General features: G+C 47.1%; 1 protein-coding gene and 1 pseudogene across 4 annotated transcripts in view; one reads left to right on the forward strand and one right to left on the reverse strand.

The window, feature by feature from the left end:
• The window catches only part of Ncald (neurocalcin delta), a 408,926-nt gene that overhangs the window by 50,444 nt on the left and 342,474 nt on the right, over positions 1-16,008 (reverse strand). The gene's annotated exons all lie outside the window — the stretch shown is intronic.
• LOC117718728 (nucleus accumbens-associated protein 1 pseudogene) lies at positions 108-1,833 on the forward strand (annotated as a pseudogene).

The following is a 16,008-nucleotide window of genomic DNA, read 5'->3' on the forward strand; positions in this document are numbered from 1 at the left end:
AAAAGCCACTTTTGCCTCCTACTTGGTAGGCTCTGGTTGGCTGCCTAACTTACCGCTAACTGATCAGACCCCGACAAAGCACCAGTGAAGAAACAGTGTTGCACAAGCACTGATTTATTTAATCCTCACCGACATCCCCTGAGGTTGGCACTACAATCACACAAGTTTTAAGATGATGAAAGAGGAGAGAAGTGGGGGCAAACTAAAACCAGGGGGGTACCAGGTGCTGCCATGGTGCAGGCCCTGCAGGTGAAGACTCCAGACCTTGGCAGCAGCATCCTTGAGTGTACCAATGAGCAGCGGCTACAGGGACTATCCTGTGACGTGTCACTGGTGGCTAAGGGCCATGCCTTCCAAGCCCACTGTGCTGTGTGGCCACCAGCAGCTCCTTCTTCCTGGACCTTCTCAACAGCAGCCTCAGCACTGTGGTAGAGCTGCCGGCCGCTGTGCAGCCAGTCATTCCAGCAGATCCTCACAGTTTGCTATACGGGCCGGCGGAGAATGGGGGACCAGTTCCTGCTCATCCACACAGCCTGCAAATCCAGGAGATCATGGAGAAAGGCACTGTGTTCTCAAAGTTAGCTCTCCAAGTTGCAACTCCTGGGGCCTGCTCCCAGAGGAGGCCCCCATCCCCAGAGCTTCCTGTAGCTCAGCACAGACATTGAGCTGGCCAGCCTGTAGCTCACCACTGCCCCTTGTGGTCAAGACAGAACAAGAGTTGGACTCAGTGCAATGCACACACATGGCCAAGAGGCTGTGGGATAGCAGCCAGGAGGAGGTTGGAGGCAGTGGTGGCAACAATGGCAGCTCCAAGATGGCCAAGTTCTCCACACCAGACCTGGCCCCCCTAACCAGATGCTCCAGCAGTCTCAGTGGCCACAGCTGCAGCAGCAGTGGCTGTGGTTACAGTGTGTGTGTGTGTGTGTGTGTGTGTGTGTGTGTGCCCGTGTGCATGTGTAGAGGGTGTGAGTGCACTTAGCATGTCAGAGCAGAGCAGCCCAGGTACCTCCAGTGCTTACACCAGTGACAGCCTCCGATCCATCACAACAGAGGGTGAAGATGAGGGTGAGGAGGGCACAGATGAGCAGTGCCGTCAGATCTGCAACATGGATACCTTGTACCGTATGTTGAACATTGGCCAGATGGCTGAGAAGGTAGAGGCCTTCCCTGAGCAGGTCTTTGAGTCCCGCAGTCATGTTCGAGTTTGGCAAGACCTGGCATCTCTCCCAGCTGAACCTATCAACCAGACTGGCAGTCACTGCAACCCAAAGCTTTATGATAAAGGTGACCCCTCAGAGAAGCTGGAGCTCCTGACAGGCCAATGTATACATGACAAAGGTACAACTCATGAACGACCATATCAATGTAGGCACACGGCACAAGGTCTGGCTGCGGCGGCTCCTGGCTTCCTTCTTTGACTGGAACACACTGGCCAACAGCTGTGGCACCAGCATCTGTTCTTCCACCAATGACCCCAGACGCAAGCCACTGGACAGTCGTGTCCTCCACTCTGCCAAGTTCTACTGCCAGAGCATCATCCCAACTTCAGGACAGCGAGATGGATGCCATCGCGGCTGACGTGTGCACCAATGCTCGCTGAGTGGCACTCGAAAGCTGGCTGCCCGAGACCAAGCCGCTGCACTTGGTGGAGGGTGATAACTACAGCAGCTTCCTCTGCGACACTGGCAAGATAGAACCGGACATGATGAGCACGGAACACAGCTTCGAGACAGTCAGCCATGATGACGAGGCCGGCCCTTCAGCTGAGGTGTGACACCCCTTTACCAGATGTCACACTTCCCCTCCTATCACACATGTCCACCTACCACCTACCTGGTCATGATCTACTGTCTGTCCCTCCCCAGGGTCTGTGACGGGGTGCTCCATGCCCTCTATCCAGATACAAGAGCTGGCTGACCATGGCCAAGCTGTTGTACCTCAAGGGGGGCAGTGCCTACAGCACCTTTCTCAATGACCATGAGGAAGAACAGAACTTGGTAGGCAGAGAATACAGCTTCCACACAGACAGCCCCCTCAGCGGAGGTCCTTCAGTACCTGCCCAGGACCCTCCCATGGATGTCACACTCCCTCCTGTCACATACATACTCTCTTCACCTTAGTGAGGAGCTACTGTCTGTCCCTCCCCAGAACCTGCAGGGGTGCTGCATGTTCCCAGCCCCTCTGCTTCCTTGTCATCCCACACCTTTCCCTAAAGCAAGCTGGGCTGGGTCAAGAGAGGACAGGCATCAGGTGGGACCTGTGACCTTCCTCAACACTCACGGGGAGCCCTGGTTCCCCTTCCTCTTAGGCATTTCCCAGTACCAGGCCCAGCTAGGGGACGGGCACGACTCAAGAAGAGCCTGCCCCTCACCGTGGCTGCTTGGGACTCCACAGGCCCAGGGGTTCTCTGGACCCCTCCCACCATCCCCCAGTGCTTCCATGTCTCCAAAAGCGCCTTCCTGTCCTTCTCATCTGTCCCTGCACTGTGGGGCTGCGGTACGTGAGGCCAAGAGAGACTATCTACTTTACAAACTGAGGAAACCAGCCCAAAAGGCTTAGAGAAGCTCTAGAACTGACCTTCTGTGACAGCCTCTGCCACATTCCAAGAGAGCAGTGCTCCTGGGGGCAGGTGAGGGTCTCAGGTTTGCAGTGTGGCAGAATTTTTGTGTGTGTGTGTTGGGGGGCAAGGGGAATGCCTATGTAGAGTGTTTGCTTTTAAGAACATGAAGATCAAGAGGCAGCAAGACTAGGGTTGGAACCACGCAGCAGGCTGGTAGGCTGCTGCCCTTCTCCCATCTGACCCTGGGCAGGGCATCCAGCCCCCACTTCCTGTATATAACTTTTTGAAACTCTTTTTTTTTTAAAGCCAATGAAATATTTAAGTATAAGGAAAAAAAAAAAAAAAGAAAATGAAAGTGAAGCACTGAGACCCCAGTGAGCTAGCTCCCCAAAGTCACACAGGTAAGATTGGCGGTCAGGATTGAAGGGCAGGGGTGTAATAGTGAATGCTTGCTCTGAGCAAGTCCACCATGGTTCATGCTGTCCTAGGCATGAAACACAGGTGCAAGCAGTCTGCTGGGAGGCAGAGCTAGGCCAGCCTCTCCGAGGGCTCTCGAGCCTATGGGGTTTGGTTCCACCAAAGAGTATCATGTAACATAAGGTGGTATCTTCTGCACACCCACCCCAACACATAATGGCACATACGTGTGTGTGCGTGTGTGTGTGTGTATGTGTGTGTGCATGCGTGCATGCACGCATCTAACTACAGGCTTTTCACAACCCCTCAGTCCAGTCTTACAAAGCTACTGCTTTACTCTCTAGTGCTTTATTTTTTTTAAATCACAATTCCATGGCTGACTAGAAAGCAGTTCTTGGATTAACTATGTTGTTCTGAAATGAGGCTATTGGTCTTTTTCTTCTAAAGTATTTGTGTTATAGTCACTTCAATTGTTTCTAGATTGTTGGGGCATAGGCTGGCCCACTTTGGGCGGCCTAAAATGTTGAGGCCCTCTCCACTCCGCGCTTGGCGGCCACTGTATCCCGGCCCAAGCTGCCGCTTCGGTCCACGGGTTGGGGTTCAGCAAGAGAGAGAGTGAGGACATACTCGAAGAATGGAGACCAGACAGTGTGTTTCAATCCGGTTTATTCTTCAGTCTCTCTTCCTAGTCCAAGTCCCAAGTCTTGAGTTCCTAGTTCCTAGTTCCTAGTTGTACTCAATCTCTGTTACTCCAAATTGTTCTCTACTCTCTAAAGTGTCTGATTCTCTGAAGTCTCTTCTGTCTGCCTCTCGCCTTTATATATCTCACTTCTAAGCCATGCCTTTTGGTCACGCCTTTAAGTCATGCCCTTAGGTCTTGTCTCTAAATCTGATCTCTAAGTCACACTCTTAAGTCACACACCTTTAATCTCACACACTCAAGGAAAGTCCTGGGTATCTAAAGCAAGATGTTATCAGAGTGTGCTTAGCTGTTGTAAACAAGTCTCATGTCAGGGTATATGGCTCAAGATGGCTGCAAAGCTGATAGCCGCTTTCTGCTAAAAGTCGGCTCCCAACACTAGATTAAGCCTCCTTGCAGGCTGTGTGGATGGTCTCTACTCTCTGAGGATGGCTGAGCTTTCACAAAGAACGCATCCTTTCAGAAAGTCATTCAGAGGCTGACACTCCATGGTAGTGACTGCTTAGCATGCACACACCCCAGGTTTGATCTCTAACGCCAGAAAACAAACAGCACACAGACGAGCAAAAATTATGCATAGTAAAAAGATGGAAACATCCCAATAGTCAACAGGAAAACACCCCCAAATGTGGCTTATACATACAATGAAATACTATATCCTAAAGAGAATAACCATGTGATTCACACCTCAACACGGAGAGACCCTGACAGCATCCCACTGCCTAACAGGAGCTAGTCAGAAGGTTCAACATTGCATGGCCACACTCTCCTGCGGCACCTACAGTGGGCCACCTCTTAGAGAGTAAGCGGTTTGCTGAGAGCTTGAAGAACAGCGTTGAGTGGGGACTCTATACTTTATGGGCACAGAGGTTCTGTTTGGGGTGACAAAAAAAATCATTTGGTAATGAATGCTATGATTGTGAGAGATGCCATTTTACACAGAAAATGCCCATGTTATATGTATAAGATGAAGAAGGGAGGGAGGCCAGCTCTCCAGGGGAAAATCTGGAATTCTACCAGGTTTCCCAGAATCCACCTGACATTGGGGCAGAACTTCCTCCTGTGACTAAGATGACTTCAAAGCCAATGGAAACCAGGCTCTTCCCAAGTCCTGGCAGAGAACACCCTGAAAACACTGTCACTCCAGACTATGGGCGTCATAACTATTTGTATTATTCAGGAAGACAGGGAGCCTTGAGTTGGGGGAGATGGACAGTTCCACAGGCCTTAAGAGCTTCTCATCAGGCAGAGACTGAACAATCCTGTGGCCCTTCATGCTATAGTTTATGACCATGAATAGTATTTATTTCCGAACTGGAGCTATAAATTCACCAGGTATTTCTGGCAAAGAGGCAATCTTTTCCAAACAAGGAACTGTGGGGAGGAGGACAGGCTATATCTGGGCACTTCCTCATTTCTACACTGAGTGTAAAGGAAAGTATCTGCCTGACCACACTGTGCCACCATAAGTAGGTTTTCTTAAGTTGTTTTGAAAACTTAGTTATTTTCATGATCTTCGAAATGATTCTTGCTAATAATGCAAATATGTAATATATATTACATACATTATATATAAGTATATACAGTATAAATAATATATAGTATACATAATATATAATGTATATATTATATACACAATATATATGTATTACATGTATATATATACATGTTCGTATATATATACACACACACATATAAATGGATGATATATATGATATATTTATGTGATATATATATATATCATCCATGAAAGAATACAACTGCCAGCTTTAGTCAGAACTAAATAGGAAAAACACAATTTTAAACGTGCTTCTTTATGCCTAATGATTACAAAAATAACTAAAATATTCTGGAGGTTGTAGCCATGGAGACAATGTTACCTCTGAGATGGAGAATCGACTTTGTTGGTGATATAGAACCAGACAGAATGAAGATGGAAATGAATGACCTTAATTAGAATCTAGACATTCACTGTTTATCTTCTTTCCCTTCAAATGAACCTGTAACAGGTCAGGGGCACAAAGTGCCTAAAGCAGAGGGTAGTTTCCAATCTAGCAAGCCAGAAAAAAAAAAAAAAAAAAAAAAAAAAAAAAAAAAAACCAAACAAAACCAAAAAAAAAAAAAAAAAAAAAAGCTTCAGTCCTATCAGAAGTCATAGGAAGTAGCCCTGCCAGAGTCCTCAGGTGACATGAAACCCGAGCAGTCTCATGACACCTGTCCATCAGAGTTGGCAGAGTCAGCAGGTGACTTGAACTTTCCTTGGGCTCACTCATCCTCAGATTCAGAATTCTTTGTGCTTGTTTGTTTTTTGAGACAGGGCCTCTCCATAGACCTTGAACTCAGAGATTCACCTGCCTCTGCTCTAGATTACAGGCATTAAAGGCGTGAGCTGCCACACCTGGTGATTGAGAGCTTAAACTGTATTTTAAGTAAAGTGATAGCCAGAGTTGTAGCCCTGGTGGGTTTTGTGGTGGGAGGAGGGAGGTGAGGTGGGACCCCTGGCTTGTTCAGACACAGCCTCCAGTGGGCAGAAGACAGCACTCAAGTGCATAAGGACAGTGTGAGCTTCTGAGCAGAGCCAGGATTCTCATAATACTCCATGCACATTACATAGTTAAAAAAGAATTGGGATTCATTTTAAGAGTATATTTTATTTAACCAAAATGTATCTAACAGCATTATTATCTCAACATGGTGCTGTTTAGAAAAATCACTATGGGAATCTTTTGATAAAATTCTAAATATTTGTGACTTAGCATATATTTTATGACATGATCTAATTTGGGCTAGCCACATTTCAGGTGACATAAGTGACCAGATTGGAAATAGGAAATAGTGAGAAGCACAACTTAACCAGTCCTGGAAGCAGTCCCCTCTGTCCTTCACTCTGTGAGATGATACACGCATGTATTAGTTAAGACTGTAGGGCTGTCTCCTCTTTTCAGTTGATAGTATTCTACGGGGAGCGAATGCCCTAAACATCCTAACCACCAGCAGCAACATAAAGTCTTTCTTTTGTGAGGTTAGTTACAACATGAGGAGTGCTATTACCCAATGTCCTTTCTGGATTCTCCCAGGCATGGTCCTCTCTCTGGCCCTCTTTTGTGCTTCTAGTATGATCCCTAGAATAGGAACCACAGCTATGATCTTTGACCTCTTCTATGTCAGGAACCATTGAACATTCTGTTGACAACATCTTGTTTAATTTCTGCATTTACAATCGCACGAGGTAGTCCTATAGGAATTATTTTGGTCCATTTATGCAGATATACCCCAAACAAAACAAAACTTATAAACTTGGCAGCTTATCAACAACAAATTCATTCCTTACAGTTCCAGAAGCTAAGAGGTCAAAGACTGGGTGGGAGGAAGCAAGCCTGTTTGTCTAACACTCAGGAGGCCCATGCTGGTATAGAAAGAGTTCAAGGTCTCAAAGTAGGTGCTGAGCAGCTGCCTGAACCACATGCCGCTCTCTGAAGAGAGAGGAGAGTTCTTACAACCATGATGCAGTAGTTTGAACAGAGCATGTGGTTCACTCACTGGCTATCAATCAATCAATCAATCAATCAATCCACCAATCAATCAATCCATCAATCAATCAATCAACAAACCAACCCAAGTAAGTGGATGTTCAGACTAAGTACCTTGCATAAGTACAAGGTCAGTGCCCGGATATAACTGAGCTAAGGTTTCTTCACCCAGGCTTTCCTGCCATGCTCTGTGAATACCGTTTGGTTAGCACTTGCTAAACCTCACCTCAAATGGTTGCTGGCAATTGCCTTGTGTATGACTCCTCTCTCTCCAATCATGTCCCCCTCCCCCAGCTTCCCTAGTAACCAGAATAATTTGTTATTCACAATTATTGGCTCAGCCGATCCTGGCCCCTGGTTTCCTTTCTGCTTACACCTGTGCCCTGGTTTTATTTTTACAGTGCTCCTTTTGTTCTAAAAGAATTCCAATTTGGATGATAAATTATGCATCATGTTTATCGCATAGACAAGCCCTCAGCTTGGCCTGCTCAGCTATGCCCGGTTCGCTACACCCGGAACAGCTGCCTGTGGAAAACAATGGACCTGGCAGCCATCGGCCCTGATGCCCAATGCTGGAACACAGAGAACTTTCTCATGAAGCACACTACCCATGATGCATCTCTCCCGACTCTTGGATCTACCATCCCCCCAGCCTCTTCCTTTCCGTCCAAATCTCTCCTTCCTTCATTGTTCCCCAGCTGCTCCTGCCAGCTGCATCCTACATCCTCAGGTTCACCTGCAGAAACGGAAAAGTCAGGGAACTTTATGATAGCATCGCTCCTTCTGTTTAGCCGTTATTCTAGGCCCAAATCCTTTTTCGATGAATGATTAACACCCTCTGTACACAGAATAGGAAGAATTACCCTGTTGGGGTTAGGCACTTACCTTTGGCCTTTGTGGTATTTGTGAACTTGCATGTATGGTGACTCAGGACATAAAGTGAAATTTTCTTTCACCAGTGAAAATGTACGGAGGTGGTGACAGGTTCTCTAAGGTCAGATGATACTGTGAGCTCTGACGGTACCACCGATAGGATGGGAAAAAGCAAAGCAAAACAAAACAAACCAACCAACCTAACAACAACAAAACAAAACGAAACAAAACCCAATCCCCAAACACACTATTGGTGTATTGGTTTCTAATGGTAGGGACTTACCAGACTTTAAATATCAGAAAATTCAGTTTCAAGATTTTATAGAAAATCTGGCCCATTGTTTGAATGAAGGGAAATATCCCCGTAGGTTCTTAAATGTCTAAGAGGCCTTCAATCAGCACAGCTGGGGCCACCCTGATCGCTTCCGGAGTAGGATAGGCGTGGTTCCCAGCAGCACAGAACTGTACTGGGTCCTGTTAAGTAGCGCCACTGTGAGGCGGTGAGGAGCAAGTGCAGCCTAGAGCTGTAAAACCTCAGAGCAAGGAATTGGGAAAGCCATGGAGAGTCCTGAATAACAAAGACAAAGAGAGCCACTACTGCCTTTGACTGTGCTGATCTCTGTGGCTTAATTTATTGAGCTAACCCCCGCATTTCTTCCGGATTATTTCTTCCGGATTCAGACACTGACATACCTGCTAATATGGCGTATGGGTTTTCTACAGAATTAACTAAAAACAGAAGGATGCAACCTTCTTTGTGCCCGTATGTAGCGTGTTTCTTCAATGTGCACTGAAGGAGGCTTCCTATTAAGAATCTAGCTCAATACACGTGGAACGTTTTGTTTCAGGATTATTAAATTTATCCCATCAGAATCTCTCCCATGCAATAAAGGATTGGCGCTGATTCACCCTGGCAATAAATTAGCCTACAGTCCACAGCTGTCTTTCCAATAAAGGTGTCTGTGGTAGTTTCTGGAAAGACCAGCACAGTGAGAGGCAATGGCAGCTCCATCTCTTAGTGTCTGTCTTTTCCTTCAGATCATGAACAGCCTCTTTCCAATAAGCCAAAGTCACTTGATGCCAGAGCCCCTTTCCTATCCTTGTTTCCTGCTGGTTCCATGTCAATATTTACACATCACCTACTGTTTACCTGAGATGGCCTTCAGAGGCCGTCCACGAGCTCTCATCAAACAGTACAGCATTTTCCTCTTTTCCATGATTCATGCCGTCTCTGATAACATTTCCATTTCAACAGGAAAAGCTACTTTCCAAAGTCAAATGCCAGTCTCCGTTTTACCAAGAGAACAGACTGACCATTCAAGGTGCCACACGGAGCTGCAAGAATCCCGACCAAAGCTGCTGGTCCCTTTGTCGTCACCGCTTAGCTTTTAGAATCTCCCCAGAAGCAAATCTGGCTCATGCCCTGACCTCTCTCTCACAGGATTGTCAGAGCTGGAGAGAGGCCGCTCACCTGCAGCTTCCTTTCCCAGAGAACAAGGAAGCGCAGAGGAGACTGGGAAGAAGAAGCTGTTTTTCCTCCATGCCTGATAAAATGCCGTGTCCCAGCATCCCTAGGGCTCATTCTATTACACTTGTCTTCTTTGACTCCACTTCTAAATGGTCCCCAGGCTTAATTTTTTTTTTTAATTTTTAAAATATACATTTTCTTTTTTTGAGATTAGAATAACATCATTTTCCTCTTTCCCCACACTCCCTTCAACTTCTACTCCCAATTCAAATTCATGACCTGCCTATCTATCTATCATCTATCTATCTATTTATCTAATCTATCTATCTATCCATCCATCCTACCTATCTACTATCTATCTATCCATCTATCCATCCATCCTATCTATCTATCTACTATCTATCATCTATCTATTCATCTATCCATTCTATCTATCATCTATCTATCCATCTATCCATCTATCCATCCTATCTATCTATCTATCTATCTATCATCTATCCATCTATCATCTATCTATCCATCCATCTATTATCTATCTATCTATCTATCTATCATCTATCTATCCATCCATCTATCTATTATCTATCTATCTCTCACTCAATCCATAGAATATTACTTGTATGTATATGTTTTCAGGCCTTACTCTTTAAGACAGGATCTCAGTATAGCTATGAATTTGCTATGTAGACCAGGCTGGCCTCAAACTCAGAACTATCCTCCTGCCTCTGGCTCCCGAGTTTTGGGATTGAAAGTGTGCACCACCACACCCCAGAAAACTTTTATTATACTGTTTTCCCTTCCCTCGTCACTGTGATTGGCCTGGCCTTCGTTGACAGGCAGGCGCACCTGGGACACCGCAGGCCTGCAGCGTGCTCTGGCCAAGCAAACGTGATCAGGCTTCTCTTTGGCAACTTTTCTGATTTCCAAACTAGCAACTCTCACAGCTACAAGAGCAGATTTCAGAAACTCCTGTCTGCTCACAGGCAGTTAACTTAGCACTGTGTTCAAGGTCAAGCTGACCTTGTCAGTGGCTTTCCAATCTGGCCCAACTTGCCTTTCAAAGCATTTGAAGGTCTCACCTCCTGCCCCAACTATAGAGGAACAGACTTAGTAGGTAGGCCCCAAGCCCCCCACCTCTGGTGCTTCAGTCTACCCTGTCCCTGACACTAACTCCCAAGGAAGGCTGCAACATGGCAGGTTGTCACTGAGCAGCATGTTTTAGGTGTCAGATACGGCCTTGAGCACTTTCTGTGACATTCCACTCTCTTTGAAAGGCATTAACCCACTTAGTAGCAGGAAGAGCCAGCTTTAGCCCCAGGCCTGCACCGAGCACCAGATGCCCTGACTCACCTGCACCGCAGCATCGGTTTCCCTCAGTTGTCTCTCTTGTGCATGATGCACCTGCTGTGTCTTGGACTGTAACACCAGTGCTCACAGACTCATTGCATGGATACGGATGTATGGGCCTTCGTGAGACTGTGAACTCCACAGAATGAGTAAGGTTTGTAGGCAACATGTCCAGCACAGTGCTGACAAGCAGGGTGTGCAATTATTATTTTGCAATTTGAATGTACACATTCAAGAGATGCAATTGGAAGGGTTCAGTCTAACTCTGAACCCAAGAGTTGAGTCCCATGGAGCTCGCAGGGTTCTTCTACTAGAAAGTACAATTCCATTGGCTCCAGTGGGTATCAGGGAAGCCATTCTGTCTCTACAGAGTAATACTTGTAGCATACTCACAGGAATCTGGCGTAGTATTTACAGCAACCACCTGCAAATCAGTCAGCCACCTCCCACATCCTCAACACCATTGCTTAATCTGGACCGCTTCTTAGAAGACAAAGAAGCATTCATAAAATGAAACAGTAGTGAATACGACTTGATAATAAGAAAGGTTTACAGCAACGTGTCTAGTGGATTTACACGGCACTCCCATGCCAATGGCTGGGAGCAGTTTTCACAAAGATGCTCTCTGAAGCCTATGCCCCTGCCCCAAGCCCGAGCGGTCCTCCGTGTGTTTAAAGACAAGGGTACCAAGGGAGAGAGGAGAGAAAAGAATAGAAGAAAGAAGAGGGAACAGAGGTAGAGGAAGAGAAAGGAGAGGGAGAGGAGGAGGAGGAGAAGGAGGAAGAAGGGAAAGGGAAAGAGGAAAAGAAGAGAGAAGAGAAAAAAGAAGTAGGGAGAGGAGGGAGAAGAAGGGGGAGTGGGAGGGAGAAGTGGGAGGAAGGCATAGGTGGGGAGGAGGGAAAGGGACTGCCCTGAATCTCTTGACGCATGGCATAGAAGGGAGACATCATCAGCAACAAAAGGGAGACATTTTTTCTGGAAACATTCACCTGAACTGAAGGAAGCTCTCAAGAGCGAATGGAGACTTGCCTGCCTTGTGGGTGGGGAAGCAATGCTCCCTTTCTTCTCTTGCTTTGATCCAACCACACGACAAAGGGTTCAGGAAAGCAAAGTTCTAAAGCTATACAGACATCTCCAAAGAAGGCCCCTCCCCCTCCAAACAAATAAGTAAATAGGCAGCACCTGGATTTCAAGTGGAATTTCCAGATCCACAGCCATTCCACATGACAAACACTAACTGCGAGCTGGTATCAGAGCTTCCCCAAGGTGAGAGAAATGTACCATTGATGGGGGCAGGCTGGGGGTGAGCTGGGCCACATTCCTGTAGAAGACCAGTATTGCTTTCCCTTGGAATTCAGCTAAGGGCTGATTCCACACCTGATTTCTGATACAAGAAAAATTTCCCAGGGTGACACCAGATTCCCAGGGGTGGCTCAAATCAAGAAGGTAGCCAATTGCAGAGCCAGACTGTGGCTATAGCTCAGCCCTCTGAGCCTGGTTTTGAGATGTCCCAAGGGATGTTGAGTGACATCACACAGATCGGGCCTTGAAACAGGACAGTTCATCCCAGCTCTCCACGCAGAACCCAGGCTATTGACAATCTGTCACGCCAAGAACACATAGCCTGAATTTTCCACTCCTCCCACGCGGCTTGGCTGTCCTGGCTAGCAACGGGTTTTATTTTTACAATGATTATCACTCTGCAGCATTACCTCCTGGCCAGGGGCTCAGAGGCAGCTGGAAACAAGAGCCAGCTGGGAGACCAGCAGAGCTGTGGCCAGGGATCAGAGCCTCCTGCACTGGGAAGGAGGAAAGCACTGGCCAGAGGCCATGCCGCCTGACTATTCTGGGAAAGACAGATGATGACACAAGGGGGCAGGGATCTCATTCATCCTAGGGGCAATGCAAACTGACCTTTGGCTGGGAGCAGCTGAGGTTCCTGGTGCAGCTGCCTGTCTTAACCAGCAATGACTGGCTCCTTTGGCTACATGGAGAAAGTGCCCAAAACATCAGTGAACTTCCAGTATGTGGAACACTGGTTGCTTCTTTCAAGTGCACAGAGCAGCAAACTTTATACTGAGTTCTCACAGGAGGGGGGCTGTGCTCTGTCCTGGGACAGGCATCTCACTTGGCATCAGCAGCATTTCAATTCAAATGGGTTGTGATGCCCTGCAACATTTGCACTTATGAATATGAAAACCATCACCCACTTATCCCCCTGCTTTGCCTTCCTTCTTTACCAGCTTGGCCTTTTTTCAAAGGCACCACGGAGATAAGCCCAGGGCTAGGTCAGGGCACTTCGCCATAAATCTCAGTTAGCAGGGAACAAACACACAGAGTCTTCCCTTTATAGCTCCAGGCCTGGTGCTGGGTCTCCTTCCTCCTGGGAGCTGTGAGAAGTTTGAACAGCTGTTGGATTCCGGGGAGGGATGCCTTACTTCCTGCAGCAGGATCCCTTCTCATTGCCTTGGGAGCAGGGGGACACATCTTCCAGCCTTACTGCTACCTGGGGGGAGGAGAGGTCAGAGATCCCAGCTCTCCTGAAGCGTGATGAGCTAGAATAAGAATGTGGGGCACCCCGAATGCCTTCTAGTTTCCAAAATTAGGTCAGCAGATTTGCCAGAGCAGGAGCCTTTTCTCCGAGTGCTCTAATGAGGCAGGCGGTCAGCTTATGCAGGCAGCTGTTAGTGTACCTCTCTTACGGGTGTCCCAGCTTAGAATGAAGGGATGTAGAAGCCACTATGAAGGACCTCTCTCTGACATTGAGACCCAGGCCATTTACTCCTGGGGTATTTACACTAAGGATTGAATCATGTTTGTATTGAGCATTATAATAAAAACTCACCATGAAATCACTTGGATGAAAATACATTAAGCAAATCTCCCAATCATAAATATTGATTGAGAACTTCAAATGGCCAGTAGAATACAAAACACACCCTTGCTCTTTAGACTTTATTGTTTAGTCAGAAGTGACAGAGATATTTAAAGATGTGGCTGAGCAGGTACTTACATGTCCCCAATGGTCACTTTACCCTTCTTACTTTTATTCTCTCTCTCTCTCTCTCTCTCTCTCTCTCTCTCTCCCTCCTCTCCCTATCTTCTGAATCACTCTACCTCTTGATAAAGTTCCCATCTTGACATCTTGACTGTTTCCACCTTGCAGGCACACGTAGATATTAATATGCCTGATACACACTGACCAATCAACTTAGCCTTATGGGTGAGCCACAGGTCCTAGTGAGAGATTGTCTCATTAAACAAGGTAGACAGCTCCTGAAGAATGACACCTGAGATTATACTCTGGCCTCTACAAACACACATGCACGGGGGTGCATGCACACACACACACACACATGCACATACATACTCTCATATATACACATGTACACACACACATACACGCATACACATACATACTCTCACACACATACACACTCACACACATGCACACACGTACTCACGTACACACACATATACACATACCTCTCTCTCTCTCTCTCTCTCTCTCTCCTCTCTCTCTCTCTCTCTCTCTCTCTCTCTCTCTCACACACACACACACACACACACACACACACACACTGAGTTGAGAGTCCTTTGGTAGGTGTTCAAGTGAACAATCTTGGGAAGGATCAGCTATGACCCTGGAATTGGGGATTGAGTTTAAAGCTGGGTCTAAGCCAGTAAGTACCATTTGAAGCTGTAAGAGTCAGTGAATGGGTTGCATTTACTGGGGTAATAAATGTGGTCAGAAAAGAAGTACCATGATGTTCTGTGTCTCTCAGCTATTTCAAGAGCAAGGGCGTGTTAGTAGGAAAGCAAAGATGTCATTAGGAAGCCAAGAGAACAGCCACTCAAAGGAGGCATGGTCTCTACCAAGCATTGCTCCTGGGCCTAGGTGCTGGTAAAAGCCACTTTGTGTGGTAGTGTCACTGCACATGGCCACGGTGACACTAAGAACAAAAGTGCCACTGGAGAAGTGGGCTTAGGAGCAAACATGAGGGACAGAGAAGCAGGCAGCACGTGTGCCAGGTCTCTTTCTGTTGCTGGGTTTGACATCATGGCAAAAGGCAACTTGGGGAGGGAAGGCTTATCCATCCCTACCACAGTCCATCCCTGGGAGAAACAGAGGCAAGGGCTCATGAAGGGGGGTGTGGAGCAGAGGCCGTGGAAGAACACTGCTTACCCTGGCTTGCTCAGCCTGTCTCCATATACCATCCAGGAACACCTGCTATGAGGTGGCCCCTCCCACAGTGGCTGGACCCTCCTACCCATCAATCAAGACAATATCCACAGGCTTTCCTACTGGCCAATCAGATGCTGACATTTTCTCATTTCTCATTCTCTCCCCATAGGACCCTAGCCCTTGTCAAACTGGCAAAAATCAAACCCACTCAGGAAGACCTTTGTGCTACAGGGGTGTGGGACAAGAGAGTCACCGGCAGGGAAGGAGGGTCCAGAGAAAGGCTTTGGGCTTGAACTTGAAAGGATTTCTTCCAGCATGTTAATACTATGATCAGCTGCCATTTCTGGAGTACTCCCCTGTGGCAGGTGCTTCACATGTGACACTCTATTTAATCTCAATGGCTTTGCAGAGTAGATGTTAATGCCACTGTGGGAGGAAACAGATGTTAAGAGAAAGTGAGAAATGTTACAAAGGCAGCCAGGAAGTGGCTGCACCACAGTTTAAAAGCCATGTTGTTCTGATGGGAGTGGATTGCCCCATGATGGAGCACACCTCCTGCAGGAAGTCCAGCGGAGGGAGGGGGTGGGTATAGCCGAGTGGGAACCATCAAGATCAGACGGAAGGAGATCTTAGTCATTAGTCATGTAGAGAACCGTGTAAGGACATTGTACCCTGACCTACTTCCAGCGTTAAAGAATAAGGTACCAGACTCAGTCTCTTTACAGGCTTCTCTCTGCACAGCACTCCATGGCCGTAGAACTTACAACCCACCCAAGAGGACAGCCACCAGCACACCCTAGCTCCAGGCTGAGCAAGAGAGAAGGTAGTTAAAGTCCCAGCCGTCCCTACTAAGACACTGCATGGATCCAAGGAGCACCAGAAACACTGGCTGCTCTCACAGTTGCTACATTGTACTGAAGGGGACAG

This window comes from Arvicanthis niloticus, chromosome 13 (assembly GCF_011762505.2).
Source record: "Arvicanthis niloticus isolate mArvNil1 chromosome 13, mArvNil1.pat.X, whole genome shotgun sequence".
Classification (NCBI taxonomy): Eukaryota; Metazoa; Chordata; class Mammalia; order Rodentia; family Muridae; genus Arvicanthis; species Arvicanthis niloticus.